Genomic DNA, 23,260 nt, shown 5'->3' with positions numbered 1-23,260 from the left:
TTTAGACCCTTAGACTGCTGTGTGCTCAGGATGCAAAGATACTATGTGGTAGTTATGTGTGTTCCTTTTCTCCCTTAGATTGCTTCTCCCTAGACCCAAGTTAGTCTTAATATTTTCTGTAATGATGCAGATACAATAGTTCTGCTTAATTGCCATTTACTGTTTCAAACAATCTTTCCCTTGAGTCATTGAAAGTTTTACTGCAACTCTTTAATACAATTATGAAAATTAATGGTCTTTCACTATTGTTTAATTAACAAGAATAAGTGAGAAAAATGTCTATTGTCCATATTCAACCAAGTTAAAAAATATTTGGGGGAAAGGCTAAGAATGTAACAGTACAAAAATGCTAATATTCTTGGCAAATCACATGCCATGGAGGCAGCAAGCTATTACAGATCTGAATTGAATAAGAACACAAATGCACAGGGTCTGAATATATGGCAAAGACTTATCTTTATCCTCTTCGAGCAGTCCCATTGAAGTCAGTGGGACTGCTCATCATGCATAAAGTGAAGTGCCATTATTTCAGAAAGACTACTCACATTTCAGAAAGATTAACACATGTATAAGTCATTGCAGGATCAGAGGGTGCTGACAATTCAGGTTTTATTTATGCAGTTCCTTGGATGGTCATGAAATATACCATGGGCAAAAAATAGGAAATGTGGATTATGGAAAGTGCTGCAAACTAGTATTTAGTAACTAAACAGATAAAGTTCTTTTGACAAAACAGAACTTGCCAGAGTGTTTTCATTTTAAAACCTAGCTCAAGGAACTTCAGTTACAGGTCACCTACAGCCATGCCAACAACTTACCTGTCAATGTGCCAAGCTTGCACTCACTTTGTATATGAGTTCATCTACACTCCAGTACTATTTCAGGACACTTCCGGTATCCCAAAATAGCAATTCTCCATCTTGACATCGCACCTGTTATTTCGAAACATAATCGAAATAACAGGTGCGCTGTTCTGAGATCCTGGTAAACTTCGTTCCACAAGGATTAATGGACTTGTTGGAATAGCACTCTGTTTCGTAATTTGGTGCTGTGTAGACAGTTTATTTCAAAATTTGACGCTATCTTGAAATAAGATCAAAAGAAAGATTGCAATTTGCATTGCTTATTTCAACGAGGGTTACTGGGATGTTGAAATAGTGTGCTCGTTATTTAAAAAAATATTTCTAAATAACAGGTGTCTTGTTAAGACATGGGATAACTATTTCAGGATACCTCTGGTATCCCAAAATAGCCATTCAGTGTAGACCAATGGTCACCAACCAGTAGATCAGGATTACTGGTAGATTGTAGATACTGTGACAGATGATCCCTTCTGGTTTGACCAGAGGATATCAAATACTGACACTTCAGCTGTCTTCCTCTCCCCACCCCGCCACTGCTGTGTAACTCCTGCCCTTTGCCTTAGAACTCTCCCGCCTAACCCCTGCAGGGAAGGTAGAGGAGGGGGTGCTGATGTCAGGGTGCCCCCTCACCCATCCTGTATTCTATTGCCACAGAATGCAGGGGGCACAACAGGGCTGACGATGGTGGCAGTTTACTGACTGCTTTTGAGAGTGGCCAGGGCAGAGGTTATCCTGCCTTAGTCCCACTGCACCGCCACTCAGGAGCCACCTGAGGTAAGCAGTGTCCAGCTGGAGCCTGCATTCTGACCCCCCGTCCCAGTCATAAACCCCCCTCCTGCACCCCAAGCCCCTGTCCTAGCCCTGAGCCCCTCCTAGACCCAAACACCCTTATAGAGCCTGTACCCCTGCCCTAGTCATAAACCTCGCCCTGCACCCCAACCCTTACCCCAGGTTCAGCTCAGAGCCCCTCTTAACACTCCAAATCTCTTAACCCAAGACCAGAGATTGCACCCCAACTCTCTGCCCCTGCCTGATGAAAGGAAAGAAGGATGGGGGAGTGAGGGAGGATGGAGTGAGCAAGGGTGGGGCCTCAGAGAAGGAGCACAAAGGAGGTGGCACAAGGGTATTTGGGTTTGAAGTAAATCCTGGATTGTAGTTATTTCAAAAAAGTGATCTTGTGCTTAAAAAGGTTGGAGTCCACTGGTGTAGATGTGCCCATAAATCATAGAACACTAGAGCTGGAAGGGACCTCAGGAGGTTGTCGAGTCCATTCCCTCTGCCTTCATGGCAGGACCCACTACCCTCTAGACCATCCCTATCTAACCTGCTCTTAAATTTCTCCAGAGATGGAGATTCCACAACCTCTCTAGGCAACTTATTCCAGTGTTTAACCACCCTAACAGTTAGGAAGTGTTTCCTAATGTCCAATCTAAATCTCCCTTGGTGCAGTTTAAGCCCATTGCTTCTTGTCCTGTTCTAATAAGCCAAGGAAACAATTTGTGTCTCTCCTTCTTGTGACACCCTTTTAGATAGCTGCTTTCAGGTATCATGTCCTCTCTCAGTCTTCTCCTTTATAAACTACACAAGCCCAGTTCTTTCAGTCTTTCTTCATAGGTCGTGTTCTCTAGGCCTTTAATCTTTCTTGTTGCTCTTCGCTGGACCTTCTCCAATTTCTCCACATCTTTCTTGAAATGTGGTGCCCAGAACTGGATACAATACTCCAATTGAGACCTGATCAGCACAGAGTAGAGCAGAAGAATGACTTCTAGTATCTTGCTCACAACACTCCGGTTAATGCATCCCCAGAATCGTGTTTGCTTTTTTTTGCAGCAGTGTCACACTATTGACTCATATTTCACTTATGGTCCCCTATGACCTGTAGATCCCTTTCTGCTGTACACCTTCCTAGGTAATCGCTTCCCATTCTGTATGTGTGAAACGGATTGTTCCTTCCTAAGTAGAGTATTTTGTATTTGTCTTTATTAAACTTCATCCAGTTTACCACAGACCATTTCTCCAGTTAGTCCAGATCATTTTGAATTATGACCCTATCTTCCAAAGCACTTGCAACCCCTTCTAGCTTGGTATCACCTTCAAACTTAATAAGCATACTCTCTATGCCATCATCTAAATCGTTGATGAAGATATTGAACAAAGCTGGTTCCAAAACAGACCCTTAAAGAACCTTACTTGTTATGCACTTCCAGCAGGATTGTGAACCGTTAATAACTATTCTTTGAGAACAGTTATCCAGCCAGTTATGCACCCACCTTATAGTAGCCCCATCTAAGTTTTATTTGCCTACTTTATTGATAAGAAGATCATGTGAGACCATATAAAATGCCTTATTAAAGGCTAAGTATACCACGCCTCCCACTTCTCCCTTATTCACAAGACTCGTTATCCTATCAAGGAAGGATATCAGATTGGTTTGACATGATTTGTTCTTTATGAATCCATGCTGGCTGTTACCTATCACTTTATTATTTTCCAGGTGTTTGCAGATGAATTTCTTAATTACTTGCTCCATTATCTTTCCTGGCACAGAAGTTAAACTGACTGGGCTGTAGTTTCCTGGGAAGATGATAGCTAAAGGCTTAGATACCTCTTCTGTCAACTCGTTGAGTATTCTAGAATGCATTTCATCATGCCCTGGTGACTTGTAGACATCTAACTTTTCTAAGTGATTTTTAACTTTGTCTTTTTTTATTTTATCTTCTAAACCTACTCCATTCCCACTAGTATTCTCTCTGTTATGCATTTCTTCCTCATCAGACTTTTTTTGGTGAAGACTGAAACAAAGACGTCATTAAGCTCCTCTGCCATTTCCAAGTTTCCTATTACTGTTTCTCCCTCCTCACTGAGCATTGGGCCTACCCTGTCCTTGGTCTTCCTCTTGCTTCTAATATATTTATAGAATGTCGTCTTGTTTCCCTTTATATCTGTAGCTAGTTTGAGTTCATTTTGTGCCTTTTCCTTTCTAATCTTGCCCCTGCATTCCTGTATTGTTTGCTTATATTCATCCTGTGTAATTTGTCCTTGTTTCCACTTTTTATGAGACTCCTTTTTGATTTTTAGATCATGCAAGATCTCCTGATTAAGCCAAGGTGGTATTTTGCCATACTTTCTATCTTTCCTAAACAGTGGCATAGCTTGCTTTCGGGCCCTTAACAATGACCCTTTGAAAAACTGCCAACTCTCTTCAGTTGTTTTTCCCCCTTAGTCTTGCTTCCCATGGGATCTTACCTACCAGCTCTCTGAGCTTACCAAAACCTGCCTCCCTGAAATCTATTGTCTCTATTTTGCTTAGAATCATGAACTCTATGATTTCATGATCACTTTAACACAAGCTGTCTTCCACTTTCAAATTCCCAGTCAGTTCCTCTCTATTTGTTAAAATCAAATCTAGAACAGATTCTTCCTCCCCCCCCCCCCCATAGCTTTTTCAACCTTCTGAAATAAAAAGTCATCTTCAATGCAGTCCAAGAACTTACTAGATAGTCTGTGCCCTGCTGTGTTCGTTTCCCAACATATATGTCTGGATAGTTGAAGTCCACCACCACCACCAAATCCTGTGCTTTGGATGATTGTTAGTTTAAAAAAAGGCTCATCCACCTCTTCTACCTGGATAGGTGGTCTGTAGTAGACCCCTAGCATAACATTACTCTTATTTTTTACTCCTTTTATCCTAACCCAGAAATTCTCAACATGTCTGTCTCCTATGTCCATCTCCACCTCAGTCCAAGTGTATTCATTTTTAAAATATAAGGCAATCCCTCCTCCCTTTTTTTCCCCACGTATCCTTCCTAAGTTGTACCCTTATAAACCAATATTCCAATTGTGTGTATTATCCCACCAAGTCTCTGTGATCTCAACAATGTCATAATTGTGTTTATTTATTGGCACTTCAAGTTCCTCCTGCTTATTACCCATACTTCTTGCATTTGTATATAGGCATCTAAGATACTGATTTGATATTACCTTCCAGTTCTGCCTTGTCCTTCCTTTTTCTCTGCTATTATAGCCCACATTTCCTCCCATTTCCAATTCATCTCCCAGGTCTCCCTGTTCTTCACTTACCTGTGGGCTTTGGTCACCTGCCCCCATTGAAACTAATTTAAAGCCTCAGTAGATTAGCCAGTCTGCATCCAAATATGGTCTTCCCTTTCTCAAAAGGTGAATCCCATCCCTGCTTAGCAGTGCATCTTGGAATAGCATCCCATAGTCCAGGAAGTCAAAGCCCTCCTGGCGACACCATCTTTGCAGCCAGGCATTCACCTCCAGGATGCACCTGTCTTTGCTTTTGACAGGAAGGACTGAAGAGAATGCCACCTGCACTCCAAACTACTTCACCCATACTCCCAGAGCCCTGTAGTCTGTCTTGATCCACTCAGTGTCACACCTTGCAGTATCATTAGTGCCCACATTGATGAGTAGCATGGGGTACTAGTCAGAGAGCTGGATAATCCTTGACAATGCCTCCGTAACGTCTCGGATACAGGCCCCCGGCAGGCAGCATACCTCTCGAGATGACATGTCAGGGTGACAGATGGGCACCTCCATCCCCCTCAGAAGAGAGTCTCCAACCATCCCTACCCCACGTTTCCTCCTCTCAGTGGGTGGCAGCAGACCTCCCAGCCTTGGGGGCACGAGGCTTCTCCTCCTCAGTTGTAGGGGAGATTCTGTATTAAGAAGAGTATAGCAGTTTCCCAATACCATGGTGGGAGAGTTGGGAGCAGGGGTGGAGCACAGCCTGCAGTCAGAAGTGACCAGCTGCCAGTGTCCCCTTCTCCCCCCCCCCCCCCGAGCTGTCTCCTCTTCCACCAGTGGTATATCAGCAATCTTGTGTAGTGACACAGCTACCTTAGTGTCTCCACATGAATACTGTCCAGGAATTGCTCATGGATTTGGATGCTCCTCAGCCTAGCCTCCTCCTGTAACTCTCCCACCTGCTTCCTGAGAGATTCCACCAGCAGGCACCTTTCACATTGGATGGTCCCCCCTGTCTGGATTTCAGGTAGTGGGAATTGCAAGCCACAGTTCCTGCAAAACCACACCAGGATCTAAGTAGAGGCACCCATGGTCAGGTGGTCTGTCTGGCTGCTGGCAGAGGCAGAGGACACAAGCAGTGCAGTGCATGTCTTCCTGACCATAGTAGGCCTCCCTCTGTCAAAATCCACACAACTATTTTGACCATTATCTTTACAGCTGAATACCACTTATACTATGAATTTCCCAAGAGTACAAATTTACTGCTGATTATCTATATCTTTACACATAGCAGTTTGGATGGGACCGGGTGACCACGTGCTACATTTAAGACTAGATTCTGCTGTTTTTAATATTCATGTATGTAGTTCCTTCATCACTAAGGCATCCCAGACTACAACTATTGAGTATTAAGCAGCAAAGTTATAGTGAAAATCGAGACAAATTTCATTCATGATTTTTAAAAAAATCATGGCAGATTGTAGGAAATGCTAGTGCTTATTTTAGCAAAATACACCTACAGCTATTTCCCGGAGACCACTTTTGCAGTTTACAATTTTTTAATTTATTTGCTTAGAAAGCTCCACTCTAGCATAGCATCTGTTCTGGTGTTTCTAGTGAGATTCTGGTTTGACATCTGGGTTATTGAGGCATGGGAAGTAATAGAAAACATATTCTGAAAGTCAATTGCTGTAATGAGTCCATATTCAGAAACTACCTTTGTGTAGAATGAGAACTTTGAATCCATTGTAGGATTAAATCATAACTGGATCCGGGGTTCTCCTGCTTTACTAGTTTGTTCAAACTTCTTACTAATAGTTATAACCCAAATTTAACTAACTCAAACTAGTCATTACTAATTATGACCCAAAATGACCAAAATAATTAAAATCATAACAGTAAAACTCCCTTCAGTTTATAGATTACTACTTTTATAATAGAAACTCAAAGTTAGGAATAACCTCCATTCCTGATGTGTTTGTGACTCTGAACCAAGTATTATGATGGTTCTTTCAAAAGTTTACAACTAAGCATTAACTTATTACACCTCAGAAAATTTAATAAAAGACATGTGGGCTCTCAAAAAAGAGAAAATGAAAATGGTCTCAGTTTGGCAGACAGCTAGTTGAGTGTATTATGAAAACAATTAATTAAAGGTAATGGCAGGACATATAGTCCTAAATATTAATGTGCTTGACATAATGGTTAAACCTGGAAAAATTCAGATCAAATTCAGCAAATGCTTTCTGGTGAAATAATGAATTCCTCCCTCCCCTGAAAGTCACAGTGCTACATTTTTACCATTTCATAATGAAACATTTTTTACTTTTAATTTTGAAAAATGTTTAATTTAAAATTCAACTATTTTTCTTATAAAAGTTGAAAACACTAAAACTAAGCAAATGAACAAAAAATAATTTTTGTTTTTTTACTTTTCACATGTATCTAGACCTGAAATAAATTGTTTATTTTTATTTGTTTTTCATTTCATCAAGGGGAAAGAGCAATTTCTTTCAAAATGAGTTTTTCTGTCCTCTTGCACCCAGCTCCTCTGTTCCGCTTCTAAATCAAAATATGCATTATTTGGACACATCTAATCATAATACATTATGTTGAGAAGATAAAATTCTAAAGAGAAGAGCCCAGATTATAAAGATATGTGATACTATGTATTTGATGCTATTTATTTGTATATATGGCATCATTTTACAAAAGTCTGTCAAAGAAACAATGGTCATGAATTTGAAAACATTGAGGTACCTATTTAATTTTACATTTGTGAGTAGTCCCCCTGAAATCAGTTGAACTATTCATTACTAATGAGAACTCTTTTTCATATTGATTGACAGTGAGCCTGTAAACGTACAAATATTCATTTTTTGCGGGATTGGGGCAAATGAATGTAAGAAATTAAATGAGCTAATTCATTTCAGGATGATGAATTTTCCTACAGCAGACAACTTCTAACTTGATATGGCATATATTTCTATGTAGAAAATGGCTAGCAAGTTGTATTGAACATCTGCGTATGATAAAACGTATTTTTAAAATACATTATTAAATGTAGAAAAATGTGTATTTTTCAGTTAGTGCTGTTTTGTACTTATGCAAATATTGAGGTGGTCTTGTAAGTACAGCAAGTAATCAAAACATGATGTTTCTCACAGATTATAATTTTGTTTAGGAAAAAGAGATGAATTTACAATCTTATGCTTTCTGTCTCTTTCAACCTTTCATTCAAATTGTACTCAAATGAATGCAGATATGTAGGCCTCACTGTCTTGGTGCCAAAAAGTGTAAAAATGCATAGAATTAAGATGTTCAGAGGGTAGTACTTCTAATTAAGGTAATGTAAAGCAATGTTTGAATTCAAATTAGGCACTTGAGTTGAAAGAATTACTGACTCAATTCATAAAATGTTTTAATGTATTTCATAGAGGGTTTATTTCTTCAGTTGTGTTTTCATTATTAATGGAAGATTCTTTAGATCTGATCTCATTCCAGTTAAACTTAAGAGAATCTAGATAGCACTGCAATTGTGGAAATACACTGAATGTATGGAACTAGTACAGGCAATCCCCGAGTTACACGGATCCAACTTATGTCGGATCCGCACTTACGAACCGGCTTTTCTCGCCCCGGAACTCGCAGGTGGCGGGACCACCCAGACGCGCAGTGGTCCCGCCACCACGTCCTCCGGGGTGAGAAAAGCTGCTCCGGGTGTCACCCCTAGCAAAGCCGCAGAGGCGGCGGGGTCCCGCGCCTCCAAGGCTTCGCTCCGGAGCAAAGCCGCAGAGGCGCGAGACCCCGCCGCCTCCAAGGCTTTCCTCGGGGTGTCCCTGGTCTGCTGGGGACCCCTCCCAGCAGACCAGGGACACCCCGAGCAGACCAGGGACACCTGGAGCAAAGCTGCAGAGGCGGCGGGGTCCCGCGCCTCCAAGGCTTTGCTCCGGAGCAAAGCCGCAGAGGCGCGGGACCCCGCCGCCTCCAAGGCTTTGCTCAGGGTGTCCCTGGTCTGCTGGGGATCCCCCTCTCCCCCCCCAGTGGACCAGGGACACCTGGAGCAAATCCGCAGAGGCGTGGGACCCCGCCGCCCCCGCGGCTTTGCTCCAGGTCTCCCTGGTCTGCTGGGGGGGGGGGGGCGCAGCTGGTGCGCCCCCCGCCCCCAGCAGACAAGGCTTTTGTTGTGGGGTAGAGCAGCTGGGCTGCTGCCGGGTTGGTCCTGGGGGGACCTACCTGGCAGCGCCCCAGCTGTTCTGTCCTAGGCTCCAGATTCAGCCGCTGTTGAAACTGATCAGTGGCTGATTCCAGGAAGCTGGGGGCAGAGCAACTCTGCTTCGGGCTTCCTGTAGTCAGCCCCTGGTCAGTTTCAGCAGCAGCGGCTGAATCTGGCGCCAGTTCTGACTTATGTACAAATTCAACTTAAGAACAAACCTATAGTCCCTATCTTGTACGTAACCCGGGGACTGCCTGTATATTCACCTAGTGCAAAATGAAGTTTACCTGTTTATTACACATATGCTCCATAATCTGTACTGATATCCAGTTCATTTCCAAATGCAGCTCTTGCTGTTGGCTTTACTCTTGCTGTTTAGTGACTTAGCTCCTGGCTGCCTTAGCAAACTGTGCAATTGTGTCCCAACCAACTAATTGAGGTGAACTTCCAACATCCAATGTGGAAGCTAGAGATGGAGCATTCTGACTGGGCAGCCGTCTGTGGCCCCTGTTCCTCTTATCTGAAACATTGGCAACTGCCTTGTTGCACTTCTGTAGGGTCTTAGCCACTGGGCCCACAGATGTACAGATTCCCCTAGCCCGTTCTAAATCCACCCTCACTGTCTTCTTTTGTTGGAATATTTTCATTGATAGAATAGCAAGATGCATCTCCTGCCCCATCTCTATACACTGGGGTAGGTGCGGGGCATAGAAATCCCTCCCAGTCACTCAGATCCACTTGAATTCGATGGTTTGGAGAGTAAGGCACAGGCCCCGCTACTCCTTGGTGAATTCCATCTGAGGAGACGTTGTATTTAATCTGAACTGTAATTCTTGTCTACAAATATCCCCTCAAAGTGTAAATGTATTAAAGTTCAGTACATATAGCAGTGAGGAAACCTGGACTTGTCCCATCTGAAGACAAATTTTAAAATATACTGAAAGACCCATTAAATCATAACTATTTTCAGTCCCTGAACACTTCACTCTGGGTATTTAAAAACATATATTCTCTTCATAATAATTCAAACAATAACATTTATCTTCAGTAAATAACAAAGGCAGGCCTGTACAGCAAAGGCAGTTCCTTGTACAGATGTATACCATGTATTCCTCAGAGATACAATATTTTTAAAGAGACATGCTATAATCTTCATAAGGACTGCCCCACAGGTAAGCAAATTGACTTCATTGACAAGGATTAGGTAATTGAGCAGAAGACAAATTCTTACAGTTTGAGTTTGTCCACAGTGCTTACTTGAACCACGCTGGTGGTAATGATAATCATTATCATTACACAGAATGGTGTGTTTTCAACTTTTTTTTTTAACCTGGACTGGCTTTCTGCCTTCTGAAACTTTGTCAGGGAGATCTCAGAGACCAGTACCAATTCACAGACTATTTGTTGAGAAATACTGGTAAAGAATACCTACTTATACTTCTGTTATTACACATATTGTTTCTCTTCTTATGTCAGCAAGTACAGGATCAAGGGGGAGAGTAACTCCTTGGCCGGGTAGTTTGATATAATTATTTCTAACATATATTTAGGTGCATAGGAGAAGAAATATGTTATTAAGGGCTGTTATAAACATCGGACCATGTTTTCAAAACAGTCTACAAATTCATTTTGACAGTCTTGAATTTGACATATTATTTTTCTGATGTGGGAACAGAGAGCTGAGGTTCAGTCTTCATCCTTCTGGAACATCACAGCTCAGATCCTCCAGAGAGACAGTTGGGATTCTAGAACAAAGAAAGGAAAATAATTATGTAGCATTTCTAAACTGGAGGGGGGAAGGGTTATAAAGTACAGACACTTTTTCTTACAAAATTAAGGATACATTCTTCTTGTTTTCTCTGTGCACTTCATTTTTAAGTTTGGAAAGTTATGACACTTTTTTTTTGTCCAGAAAATGCTTTTGCTCACTACTAGTGTCCATCAGATGTGAGCATGCTGTCAAGCAATGTGTAGAATGCGATGACGTTTCCTAGTTTGCAGCATTTTGTCTTGAGTAAATGTGAAGTTCAAGGGGTATGAAACCTTAAAAACAGTACTATTAAAATAGTCTCGTTGGTTAGATTCCGTGTGCGCCAAAACCAGCACGTTACCCATAGTTCTAATTCTATAGTGTACAATATTATTTTAAAGGAAAATCCCATTTGATTTTCAATAAAGTCTCATACTATATTTGTGACATGGAATGCACAAGGAATTAATAATCTCTATACCAGGTAAATTAATACACATTTAAAAAAAAGATTTACTAGTATTTTATGATGTTTCTATGATAAATCCAATTAGTTTCTAACATAGCTAATTTAAACTGAATATACCCATTCTTTGAATGGTACCCCCATGTAAATCATCTGTTTCAGTCATTAGTTTAGGCTCAGTCTGCACTCCCTTGCTGCATTAGTATGAGCATGAAATACAAAATGAATTGTCTTGGCATAGGTATACTAGCCTATATATTATATACATTGTACTGCATGTGGGAAACACTTGCTTTCCATGGAAACCATCCATGTAATCCAGGTAGGGGAGGCATATTGCATAGTAAAAATACCTAGGTGGTAATTGGTATTTAAAATGGGTCTCCTGTTATTTCAGAAACGGGAAGCTTTGGTGCCATTAGAGTTCCAATGTGTGGCCACTTTCACAAGCATTTCTAAGACTAGGAGAAATACAGCACATATTTTAACTCCGTTGATTCCATTGTGATTGATCTCACAGATTTTTGAGATAATTGATGGTATTGTCTTAGTTGAGTCTGTTAGTGCAAATAATTATTAATCAATATGCACTCAACTCTTACTTTAGAAGATCATTTTAACACATGATTTATTCTTAACATTTCAATTGAGCTACCTTTACAAGGAGAAAAATCAATTGGCTAGTGGGCTAACACACTTTAATTATCTGAAGAGCTGTGTTCTTTTCTAGGCATTTTTGCCACTGTAACTTATTGTGTCCCATACTAATAAAACCCTTAACACTGATGACAGGAAGTTTTTTATTTCTCTATTGGAGAAGTAAAAATACTGGTTTTTTGTATTGATTGGTTTTCTTTTACAAATGTTTGATTCAAGACCCTAAGAATGCTATCTTAATCACAGACTTTGGAAACTAATTAATATTATAAAAAAAAGGAGAAAAAGTAACACTTCTTCCAAACACAAAGGTAAATTTTTATGACTATCTCCATGAACTTGTATTTATTCTTGAACATTTGCTCATATAGTGCAAGTGCACCAGTGGACTATTGCAATTAATTTGAAGGGACACTCCCATGTGAGATCTGGGCCTTAGGTGTGAAGCATGACAGGACAGAGGGGGAAAACACTGCAAATGATTTAGTGAATCCCTGAAGTTTGTATTTTGTATCTTTTAAGCAATACCTAGGCAGTTTCCATGAACATTTAGTAATATCTCCTTTTCATGTGATTTCCACAAACATTAAAGTACAATGTTATGGAACCATCTGTCATCATGGACAACCATTGAAATGAAAGGATCTCATGGTGCTAATTATCTGTGTTGTTATTTTAACTATAGGATTGGATATACTGCTGCCAGCTGTACAAAGATATCTCCAACAATGACATTTAAAGATCATTTCCCTGCTTTATCATCCAGAATCCAATACACTTATACTTAAATAACACCGCAAATACACCTTTATTTAGTCCCATTGAATTCAATGAGAGCAAAGGTATTAGGATCTGAAGTCCTGTCTACGCTTACTGGGAGATTGGCACTGCAGGGATGGATCTCCCAAGGATGGATCTCCCACTGGTGCACTTGCACTGTATGAGCAAATGTTCAAGAAAAAATACAAGTCCATGGAGATAGTCATGAAAATGTACCTTTATGTTTGGAAGAAGTGTTACTTTTTCTTCTTTTTTTATAAGATTAATTAGTTTCCAAAGTCTGTGATTAAGATAGCATTCTTAGGGTCTTGAATCAAACATTTGTAAAAGAAAACCAATTGTAAAAGAACCCAGGGTCGTGGGTTCAAGTCTAATAATCTCCAAGTATTAGACCAGCTAAATTGACCACCAATCACACTCCCATCAACTCTGGGACTCCACTAGATCAAGAAGAGTAAGGGGAGTCGATGGGAAAGTTTCTCCTGTCACCCCCCCCCCCCCCCCCGCAGTGGAGATGCCATGGTAACTTAATCTAAAGTACGTCGACTTCAGCTATGCTATTCACATAGCTGGAGTTGTGACCTTCGTTGGACATTACCCCCTAGTATAGACCTGGCTTTTGTCATTGGGTTACTAATAACAATATTATTGGGTTACCAATAACATTATTGAAGTGGATAAATTTTAAATGGTATCGTTTTCATTTCTGATACAGCTCTATTTTATTGCATTTCTTTCAAATTGTTCAAGGAGTGCAAGCTAATGAGTTTCCAGTTTTGTATTCACTCAATTTCTACTCTGTCCAATTTTAGGTTCTGATGCATTGCCACAGTTCTGCAGCAGGTGAGTTGCAGAACTTGCACATATAAATTTCTGTTTGATAAGGAGTTCCTATTGGAATATTTGAAAAATATCATGGTGGCATTCTCTTGGGTTTTTTTTACATTTTTTAAAAGCATCTCTCTCTCACGTGCACGCACACAAGCACACATTACCTAGATTTTATGAAACAATTATCCTGACAGTCTTCTTTTAAGAAAATAATGTCATTGTTTATGGAATTTTACATCATGCTTGCGGGATCTGGCTTTAGGTGTGGAGAGGTTTTTTTTGTGTTTGGCTTTTTTTGGTAAGGAATAAGAAACTTATATGTTCATCTTAGCTCCTACAGCTGAGTAGAAGAAGAGACTTGAAAGACGAGAGGATTTCCTGGAAGTGTGTGTTATGACTGTGTTTCTTTTCCTGCCAAATGCCGAGGTTACCTCTGATGATCATACTAAATATTTTTGGGATCAAATGGAAGCAAGCAAGCATCTGACTATTAATCCTGGTCCCATTGACTCAAGTAATTTTGAGTTTATCAGTTAGCATTAAGATATCTGCAGGAGCTCTTTGAAAGTGAGGATTAGTCTTGCTTTCCTATCCAGGCCTATGTATTGCACTGTTTTTATGATACATATGTAACTAAAGCTATTTAATTAAATTCTGGATCTAAAAAATGGAAATTTTGGTGATGAGTTCAGTGGGAGTAGAATTTCACCCATTTTTTGGTAAAGTGGCTGTCACATATTACATTGCTCCCTCCTATGAGGTGAGTGGAGTTTGCCAAATATGTAGTGACTTGCTTTTATAAAATAAAGTAATTGCTGGATTGAGCTGTCTGAAGTGGCTCAAGAGCACGAATACTATCCTCAGGTCAGACTGCTAAGAAGCAAGGCACAATCCCTAAATAGGATGTGAATTTTATACTTAGATTTCACCAGCCAGGTATCACATGTGAACTCCTGAGACACTATAACAGCCTTTAATGGATTCACAGACATTCCCATTGAGTACTCTGATTTATCTTGCCATTCAGGTAAGCTTGCATTGGTCTTCAGTGGTCCCTTATACCAGGGCTCGACAAACTGTGGCGAGATCTACTCGCCAGCCCTGCACCGTGCACGTGCCAGATCGGCACTGCACGAGCACGCAGCGCCAGTGAACAGGGCGAACGGCTGAAATCTACTTGCCATGGGCGAGTAGAAACAGCGATTTGTCGAGCCCTGCTTATACCAACAATATTCAGGTTTCTCCCAATCTCAAAGAACCAGTCACTTACTTTAAGTCAATTGCACTTTGTAGCTTACACTAAATATTATACAGGTTTAACCTCTCTAGTCTGGTGCTCTCTAACATCCGTGGTCCATTGTGATTTTAGTTAGCCCGATGTCCACTTATCATGGGTGTTTCCCACAGTCCCATAAAGTTTGTTCACAGCAACCTGGCTCTGTGTTCTGTGCTATAATTTAGCTTTAACTTACCCCTAAATATCTTGTAAAAGCCTAGTAAGCAGAGGAAGTGTTGGTAATGCTGCTAGACAATACTGACCTCCCATGCTTGGCAAATTCTCTGATTTGGCATCGGTTAGGTCCCAAGAGTGTTGGAATAGAGAGGTTCAACCTATACCGTAGCAAGTTCCATAATAAACCAAAAGAAGTGAGAGTTATTTATAGTGTTAAATCATGTAATAATACACATACAAAGTAATTACAATCTTTGGTTCCAGAAAGTAATAGACACTTTTATCGTAAGCAAACACTTAGATATAACCCAGACCAACACTAGGAATCGTTTGCTTAAGCTTTGTAATCTTTGCCCCTCCAAGCAGCAAAGAGACCCAGTTTCTTCTTGACAGATATTTATTCTTGTTCCCCTAGACTTCAGATGATGGGATAAGTTTATGAGCACATTCTCATCTTCCTTGGGAGCATTCAACAAAGTCTTTTGTTCTTTGAAGTTCCAACCTGTGTGGAGAAATTTACTTACTCCGATAATACAAGAACTAGGGGACACCAAATGAAATTAATAGGTAACAGATTCAAAACAAAGAAAAGGAAGTATTTCTTCAGACAGTGCACAGTCAACCTGTGGAACTCCTTGCCAGAGGATGTTGTAAACTCCTTATAAGGACTTTAACAGGGTTCAAAAAAGAACTAGATAAATTCATGGAGAACAGGTCCGTCTAAGGCTATTGACAGGAATGATGACCATAGCCTCTGTTTGTCAGAAACTGAGAATGGTTGACGGGAAGGATAAACATGATGATTACCTCTTGTGTTCACTCCTTCTGGGGCACCTGCGTTGGCCACTGGCTGAAGACAGGTTACTGGGCTAGATGGATCTTTGGTCTGACCCAGTATGGTTGTTCTTATGCTCTTAATGTGGATGGATGGCTTTTATGGGTTTCTTTTGTTGAGCTGGATAAAACATTCTGTGGCAATCTATAATTTTACATCTGGTAATGTATCTCTTCTGACTCATAGTTTACAGTACAGAGAAAACACTTAAATATTAACTAATAACATGAGATAAAGATATTATAAGAAATTAATGCATGCAGCAACGTACATGCATTTCACAAGGTCTAAGCATATTTTTACAAATCTAATTTCTAGTTTAACGCTACTAACACAGAATTAAGCCAGATTAGTTTCAGCTATTTATTTGTTCAGTTGAGATCTATGGACCTTGGCATGAGTTGACACCTAATATGCCAGCATCACACTGATATTTAGGCATCATTTAAACAAATGGGATCAAAATTTAGACTTGTTATATTGCAAGTGTAATATCAGTGCAGTAACACTTCCAGCATATTTGTATTTGGCCCCTAGTAGTATTTCTGTGTAATGAGTGGAGTATGGAAGGGGAGAAAGAGAGAGAGAGAGAGAGTGTGTATGTTTGTGTGTAATGTTTGTATAACTCATACTTCAGTGGTTCAGAAGCCAAATTAGTGATCAATATTACTCAAAAGAGCCACTGTAGTATGTGTTCATTGTTTTATTTACTAATATATATATTATTTTCATGGCAAAATCACCGACCAAATATTACTATTTTATCAACTGCAATTGGCTAATAACATAGTAAAAGCATCCTGATTATTTAAATACTTAGATTGGTTAATAATTAAATCACACGGTGTATTGATATTACATTCTGCAAAAAGCCACAGGAGACCCATTAATGAACCAGTTGTAGCTCACGAACCTTAGTCTGAAAATCACTGGTATAACTAGTCATTACTTACTCTTTTGCTGGTCTGACTGTATCTTTTTTGGAAAACTGTTATCTCCATCGCAAAATAAGACCTCATAATGGAAAGGGCAAAAGTAGCTCTTCTATATGTTTGTTTCATGTTGCTTTCACCTGAAATGATGTGTGCAGGAAGGTCCCATTTTTAAAAGAGAACATTGTTTCTTTCAAATGTTCTAACTTTAGAACAAAGGATATTATAGAGTTCCCTTACTTCCATGCAGTCTGAAAACAAGTACCTCTGACAACGTGGAAGAGCTTTCGAAGCACAGGAAAATCTGTTTGGTATGTGTGAAAGATCAAACGATTTAAATTCTGGGATTTTGCCCATTGGGTTATTCTCTTCCTTCCAGTCTGCTGGCTTCACAATGCAGTAATATTGCAGCTTCCCAGATTAAAAACATCTGGCTTTCCATCCATTGTGTGCTTAAAAAAAGATCACTCTGATGAATCAACAGAGTCACAAAATTCTTACGTATTTTGTTGACATTATTTGGAATTGGTATCTTCACTAAAGCTAAAATCTAAGCAGGTGTGTCTGTTTTGGCCACCCAATATTAAAATTTGTTGCTTTTAACATACATTTTATTTTACATAGTAAAATTCCATTCCTGGATGGTGAGTAAGCTTGATTTAGATTAGGAACTAAAATGATATTTGCACACTAGATCAAATTTAATATTTCCTGTGGCAATTGCTTTCTTGTGATTTCATGAAAGTAGTGGCAGACTTGTAACTTCAAACACACTGTTATGTAGAAAGAGATCATTGTTTGTTAAGTCTTGATAATAAAATTGAAATATGAAGGGTAAGGAAGCTATAATAATGAATTTTATTGAAAAGAGTTTGGAAACACACTTTTATATATTGTGACATTTCAACATGGGAGGAGATTTGGTTTCTTTGGCTCCATAAAGAGATGGCTATGAGCTGAAATTTGTCAGCACTTAAAGGCATATGAAGAAGTTAGTTATTAAATCCAGATCTTATGAGAAATGATAATGTTTGTTTTTAAGTTGTTAAGGGCAAACATAATTTTATTGACTTTATTAATAATTTTGCTGTGGACTTCAGCTTTCAGGTTTGAATTCACAACAAACTGTCTTAATTTATGAGTGGTCATGTTTGTAGTGGATAACTAGCTACAGGAGAAATCTGTACTTAGTACAGATCTATCTGAGTTGATGATGTTCAGTATAATTTATATAGAAAGTATAGTTTTGTTATGAGAAAAAATGCAGTTTTATGTGACAACTTTAACTGTATGGATGTATATTAATTCTGGATCACTACATATATTCTTAGGAATATTTCCATATTTGTATCTTGTTCAATATTTGAGGGAAATTTTGTATATTTTCGTTTGATTTATACCAAAACTCACTTGTGATGAATATTGGAATTTTCTAGTGCCTATAAGGCAATAGAATAACTTTTGCTTTACATGTTTGCTCTATGAGACAGATTCTCCCCTTTTGAACAGATGTATCAACTGGAATATCCTGGCAAATCTCAGATCTCTGTGCAATAGCACGTATACTGCCCTTTGATTTTCATGGGTCTAACTGTACAGAATTGGCGGGAGGGATTTCAAGGTCCCCATTTCTAGCAAACATGATCATTTGTTTTAAGTTCTATGCTATAAATAGCCAGCTGTAAACGGCTTCTGTAAATTTAATTTTGTAGAAGTACAGAAAAGTTGTGGCTGTTCTTTGCATTTGTTTTGCTCTTCAATTCAGAAAAGGCTTCCTAGTTATTTACTAGATGTACCATAAACCAGCTTCATAACTGTGATTAGCATGATATGAATAATAAACAATGTTCAGCTGAAATGTCAAGATCCAAGCAGCTTAGACAACATCTGTTTGATCAAGAAATGCAATACACAGCACACTCCTATTTTACAGAGCTCTGCTTAACCGAAATTCTTGGTTAACCAAAGTTCGCTTATGTCCCCCAGGGTTTGTACTGGATGAGGATACCAGTCGGCTTTGCTCAGCATAGCTCCTTTAAAGCTGGTTTTCTGAAAGCCAGCTGGCATCTCTGCACTGTACTCTGGGACTGGGGACATGGAATGCAGCCTGTTCAAAGGGAGAGGAGGCCAGGGGGCTTTGGAAAGGCTGAATGTCTTTTCCTTTCAGAGACAATAAATGGGATTTCAGCTGAAGGTTTTGATGTCTCTCAAGGCCATTGGATAATTTGGAATGGGGAATGCAGACAGGGGGCAGAAAAGTGTATAATACAACATGCATATATTGAGGAATGTCACGTGGATTACAAAATCCCATCTGAGTTTTGCTAAGGATTCATCTCTTAAAATGGCTAATGCTTTGAATGGTGCAGCCTTGATTTTGGTCTTTGGATCTATTTTAAAGGTCAGTTTGCCATTTCAGAGGGTTTTGGTCCTGTTTGGATCTGTCAGCGTTCACAGTAGAAATTAACCTGATCTCATAATTCCGTTCCAGATTCAGAGTTCCACCTTCTCTCCCATCCAAAGTGTGACGTTCAAATTCAGCTTTTTTGTTCAGTCCACTATTGTTGAGGGAGAGTAGCCACTACATAGGTGATAATGCAATTAGCTTTCATTACAAACTCCATTTTCCCCACTTCATATTTGACTTGAAAAATGAGTTTGACCTCAGAATTGCTGTGTTTTTCTAAAGACCATGTAGAATATTTTCAGACTTCCTTTGAGTTACAAATTTTACAAATTTTAAATATTTACTTCTATGTCTTTTCCTCCATCTGTCTCAAAAATGGCTTTATGTCAATTTAACTAAATCTTCTTGAAAATGCATGGGATTTCTACTTTGCAGAGAATGAATTACAATTGAGCAAGGCTTTGAACAATTTTGTTCTTGATAAATTTAGGTCCAGTCCTAAATGTCTGTTGATGTTATAAGTCTGATTTTCATCTTCTGGGCTTATGCCATCTGAAAACTAGAATAACAGAGCCTAGAATCATACCTATTATATTGGTTTATTACATGAGCAGTATAAGATTTATGATGGCCTTACTATTTATTTCTTTACTTATAACAGCTTAGGTTCTCTACATGATAAGCTAGGTAAGTGCTTTGCTGTCACTCCATTACTTTAACTGATTTGCAGGGGCGGACTGGCCCAACGGGATACCGGGAATTTCCCGGTGGGCCGTCGTGTCCGCACGCCATTGCCCCTCACTTGAAACGGCTCAGCATCCACACTGTATGTGGCACACAAAGCCCGACCTGCCACCTGTGCAGCATGCAGGGGTGATGTCATGGGGAGAGCTGTTCTCAACCCATTTCCCATTTGATTGCCAGTACACTCCTGCTGATTTGTCAAATTAATTTTATTTGTTTAGAAAAAAAATAGAAGCAGCTTTGCAACGTAGCTCTGAGTTTGGATTCCACGTCCTGCAACCACCAAGTCCATAGCTGTTTCCATGCTGAGTTTGGTTAGGACCCATTTCTCTTGAGTAAACCACATTTACTCATAAATAGCAATGTCTATAGGGCCAGCCACAACATTTTGGCACCTGAGGTGGGGAGCTCAAATGACTTCCCCAAACCCTGTTGCTTGGGCCAAAACTTTGAAAGGTCTCAATTCTCTGGGTCCTAGTGGTGTCCCTCCCCCCCCCCCACACAGTCTGGCACCTGAGGCAGTCGCCTCAGTTTGCCTCATGGTAAGGCCAGCCCTGAATGCCTAAAAGGACTTTGTAACAGGGCCCGCCTTACAGAGCCTCTCCTCCCCGCTCCGGCTAGGCCCTGTTATGCTTTTCAGTTCTCTTCCCCATTTTTCCCAAGTGTCCACATCCCCAGGATGGGTTAGAGTTCATCCCCAGTCCAACAACAATCCCCAGGGAGTTGCCACTCATCGTCACCCAGGGTCTCCGGCTTGATAGTGTGGGTGCCCTCCGCTTCCTGGTGTCCCCCTCGTGGCTGAGGAACCTGTCAGGGAGAGGACAACCCACTACGCCAGCCAGTGCTTACCGTCTGCCCTGTCCCCATCTTGGGACTGGCTGGCCTCCTTTTAAACTTCCCCTGCTTCAGAGGCAGCATCTGGGGACACGTCACTTGCGCCGTGTCCCCCAGCCCACCTCTCTGCAGGGTCTTAAGGCCACCGCCAAAGGGGGCCGATAGCACGCGGGCACCACCAGTCTGGTGCGGACCGGTGTATCTGAGCCAGCGCGGGCCCCTTCCCCCCCCCATGCTAATGAAGCGTGAGATATTTAAATCCCCGCTACATTTACTATTTCGGTTGCCTGCATATGCATCTCTAGTTTGAACTAGGGTGCAAGTGTAGACGTACCCTCAGTCATTAGTTGGCCAGACTTTACATGTTCTTTTAATTTTTCCTAAATCAATCCTTCCAGACTCTGATCTTTACTTTTTTTGTTACTATTATCTGAATGCCTTCCAGTTTGTCTATTGTTTTCAAGTAACCCTAAACCCACATCTGAGTGCCAATTCATCATTGACTTGAGTCACTGTTACCTTTGTTCTCTGTGAAGCAATGTTTTGTAGATGTAACCTCTCTTGCATTACCATTTTTGTCAGCTTATTGCATTGCAAACTCATGTCTGATTTGCTGTCCTCAATCACCCCATCATTTTATGGATCATTAATTCTCATGTCAAACGAGGCTGGATGCCAATCACTACCATACTCCAGCAAATACCTCCCCATTCGTGGTTCTGTATTCTCTAGATGGTTAATATGATTTCACCTTCTCTTTCTTTTTTGGCATCAAAGTTAGATTTAAGATACGTTAAGTGCCAGGATCTAAATTAAAAACAAACAAACAAACAAAACCCACTTGTTACTTTTAATTTTTCCTTTGAAGGGTGTAAGTGTGGGGAGGAATAATTTAGTGGGGTGAATAGGGAAAATAACTAGGAGTAACTGGATAAAATTTTAAAAATAAAACACTATCACATCAAACATATGCTTTTGTATCCACTTTCAAAGCCTAATCAGTCCCCATCATACTCTCAACCTCTCATTTTCTATCAAGCTGTCAGTGCTCATCTTCGATTAGCCCATGAAGTCAGCCTCCTCTACCCAAACAAAACACTTCGTATTTTCTCCCATGCTGTGATGTCTATAAAAAACTTTATATTGGTTAGGTTGCTGGTGTGGTGAGGTTTATTACCTATCATGCCGAACAGTATTGTCTCGTTTCCTTGTACTCCAACATCATCCTTTATCTATTTATTGTCCCTTGTTTTACACTTAAATTGTAAGTCCCTTTGGGCAGGTTCTTTGTATTCTTATTTTTGTGCATTATCCCATCGCTTATTCTGGAAACGTAATGTATTCAGAGATGGCTTCAGCAATGAACTCAGTTTTGAAGTTACATTCAGTGCTATTTTTTAATGGGCAGCAGGACTGTTCAGGGGGGAAAAAGCATTCTTTCCTACAAATTATCCTAAGAATTCCCTTCTTACCTTGATTAATACCAACATCATCATCTGCAGTACTTCTAGCACCAAGCTTTCTATTAGCTGCATAGACTTTTACCAGGGTTTTTTTAAATCCCAGCAGTCTCTCTCGCTATCTTTTCCCTTGCCTTTTCAACATGCTTCATGTGAGCCATCAGATCTTCCTATTTAGTGACTGTTATAAAAGGCTTACACTACAGGGTAAGGCTCCTACTTTGTTTTCAGGTCCTTATTTTCCAGTTGTCTTTAGCTGTTTTCCATTCCAGTATTTGCTTATCTGATGGATACTCACTTCATGCTGGCACAGTGGCTGGTGAAGTGGGGTGCTTCATTGTCTATGCTGAATGGAGCAGCAGCATAGTGGTCTCTACCACGTCATAGTAACCATGCCTGCAGTCCTAGTATTTAGGCTTTCCCTTAGTTCCAGCTGATGAAAGCCTTGTGGAATACTGTATTTTGGGGAATGACTTCCCCAGCATACCATGGACCCATGTCTTTGAGCAAGTGTTCGCATTCTAATTACTGTTGTCTTTCTTCTGTCTCTTGGCTTTATTCTCTTGGAACAGGGAATAATCCCACTTTAAGCCATTCCTGTTTGGTTTGTTTTTATATAACACAGGCTTATATAATACAATTGAGACCAAATACATATTAAAATACCTCAATCAAATGTCACTGAGAGGTTGTAAGTACATATAGTGCAGTGGTCCCCAACGTAGTGCCCGTGGGCGCCATGGCGCCCGCCGGGACATTTATGTGCGCCCACAGAATCGTCTAGGCTGGCCCCGCCCCCGGCACGCAGCACATGTGCAGTGCCAGCCCCAGGTGCATGGCGCATGGGCAGCCCCTACCCCAGGACTGCGGCATATTTGCGGGGCTGGCCCCGGGCGCTCGGTAGCCCCAAAAGGTTGGGGACCACTGATATATTGGGATAGTGCTCCAGGCTGGCCAAACTGCTTGTACAAAGCTTGAGGTGGAGGAAAGCCTTATTCTAACTATGCAGCCCCTGATTTCAGCACTAGGTGACATCTCCCCC

The 23,260-nt window shown here is 40.4% G+C and overlaps 1 protein-coding gene and 1 long non-coding RNA gene across 14 annotated transcripts in view; one reads left to right on the top strand and one right to left on the bottom strand.

Moving 5' to 3' along the window:
• The window catches only part of PARD3 (par-3 family cell polarity regulator), a 683,059-nt gene that overhangs the window by 593,052 nt on the left and 66,747 nt on the right, over positions 1-23,260 (top strand). The gene's annotated exons all lie outside the window — the stretch shown is intronic.
• Positions 10,585-17,061, bottom strand: LOC102453245 (uncharacterized). Its single transcript, XR_331863.5, has 3 exons — positions 16,795-17,061; positions 15,093-15,164; positions 10,585-10,814 (listed from the first exon to the last, which is right to left on the bottom strand). It is a non-coding gene; the product is annotated as an uncharacterized LOC102453245 (long non-coding RNA).

Source organism: Pelodiscus sinensis, chromosome 2 (assembly GCF_052426305.1).
Source record: "Pelodiscus sinensis isolate ZL-2025 chromosome 2, ASM5242630v1, whole genome shotgun sequence".
NCBI classification, from domain to species: Eukaryota; Metazoa; Chordata; order Testudines; family Trionychidae; genus Pelodiscus; species Pelodiscus sinensis.
The sequence above is the reverse complement of the archived record's forward strand: the minus strand, read 5'-3'. Positions and strand labels throughout refer to the sequence as shown.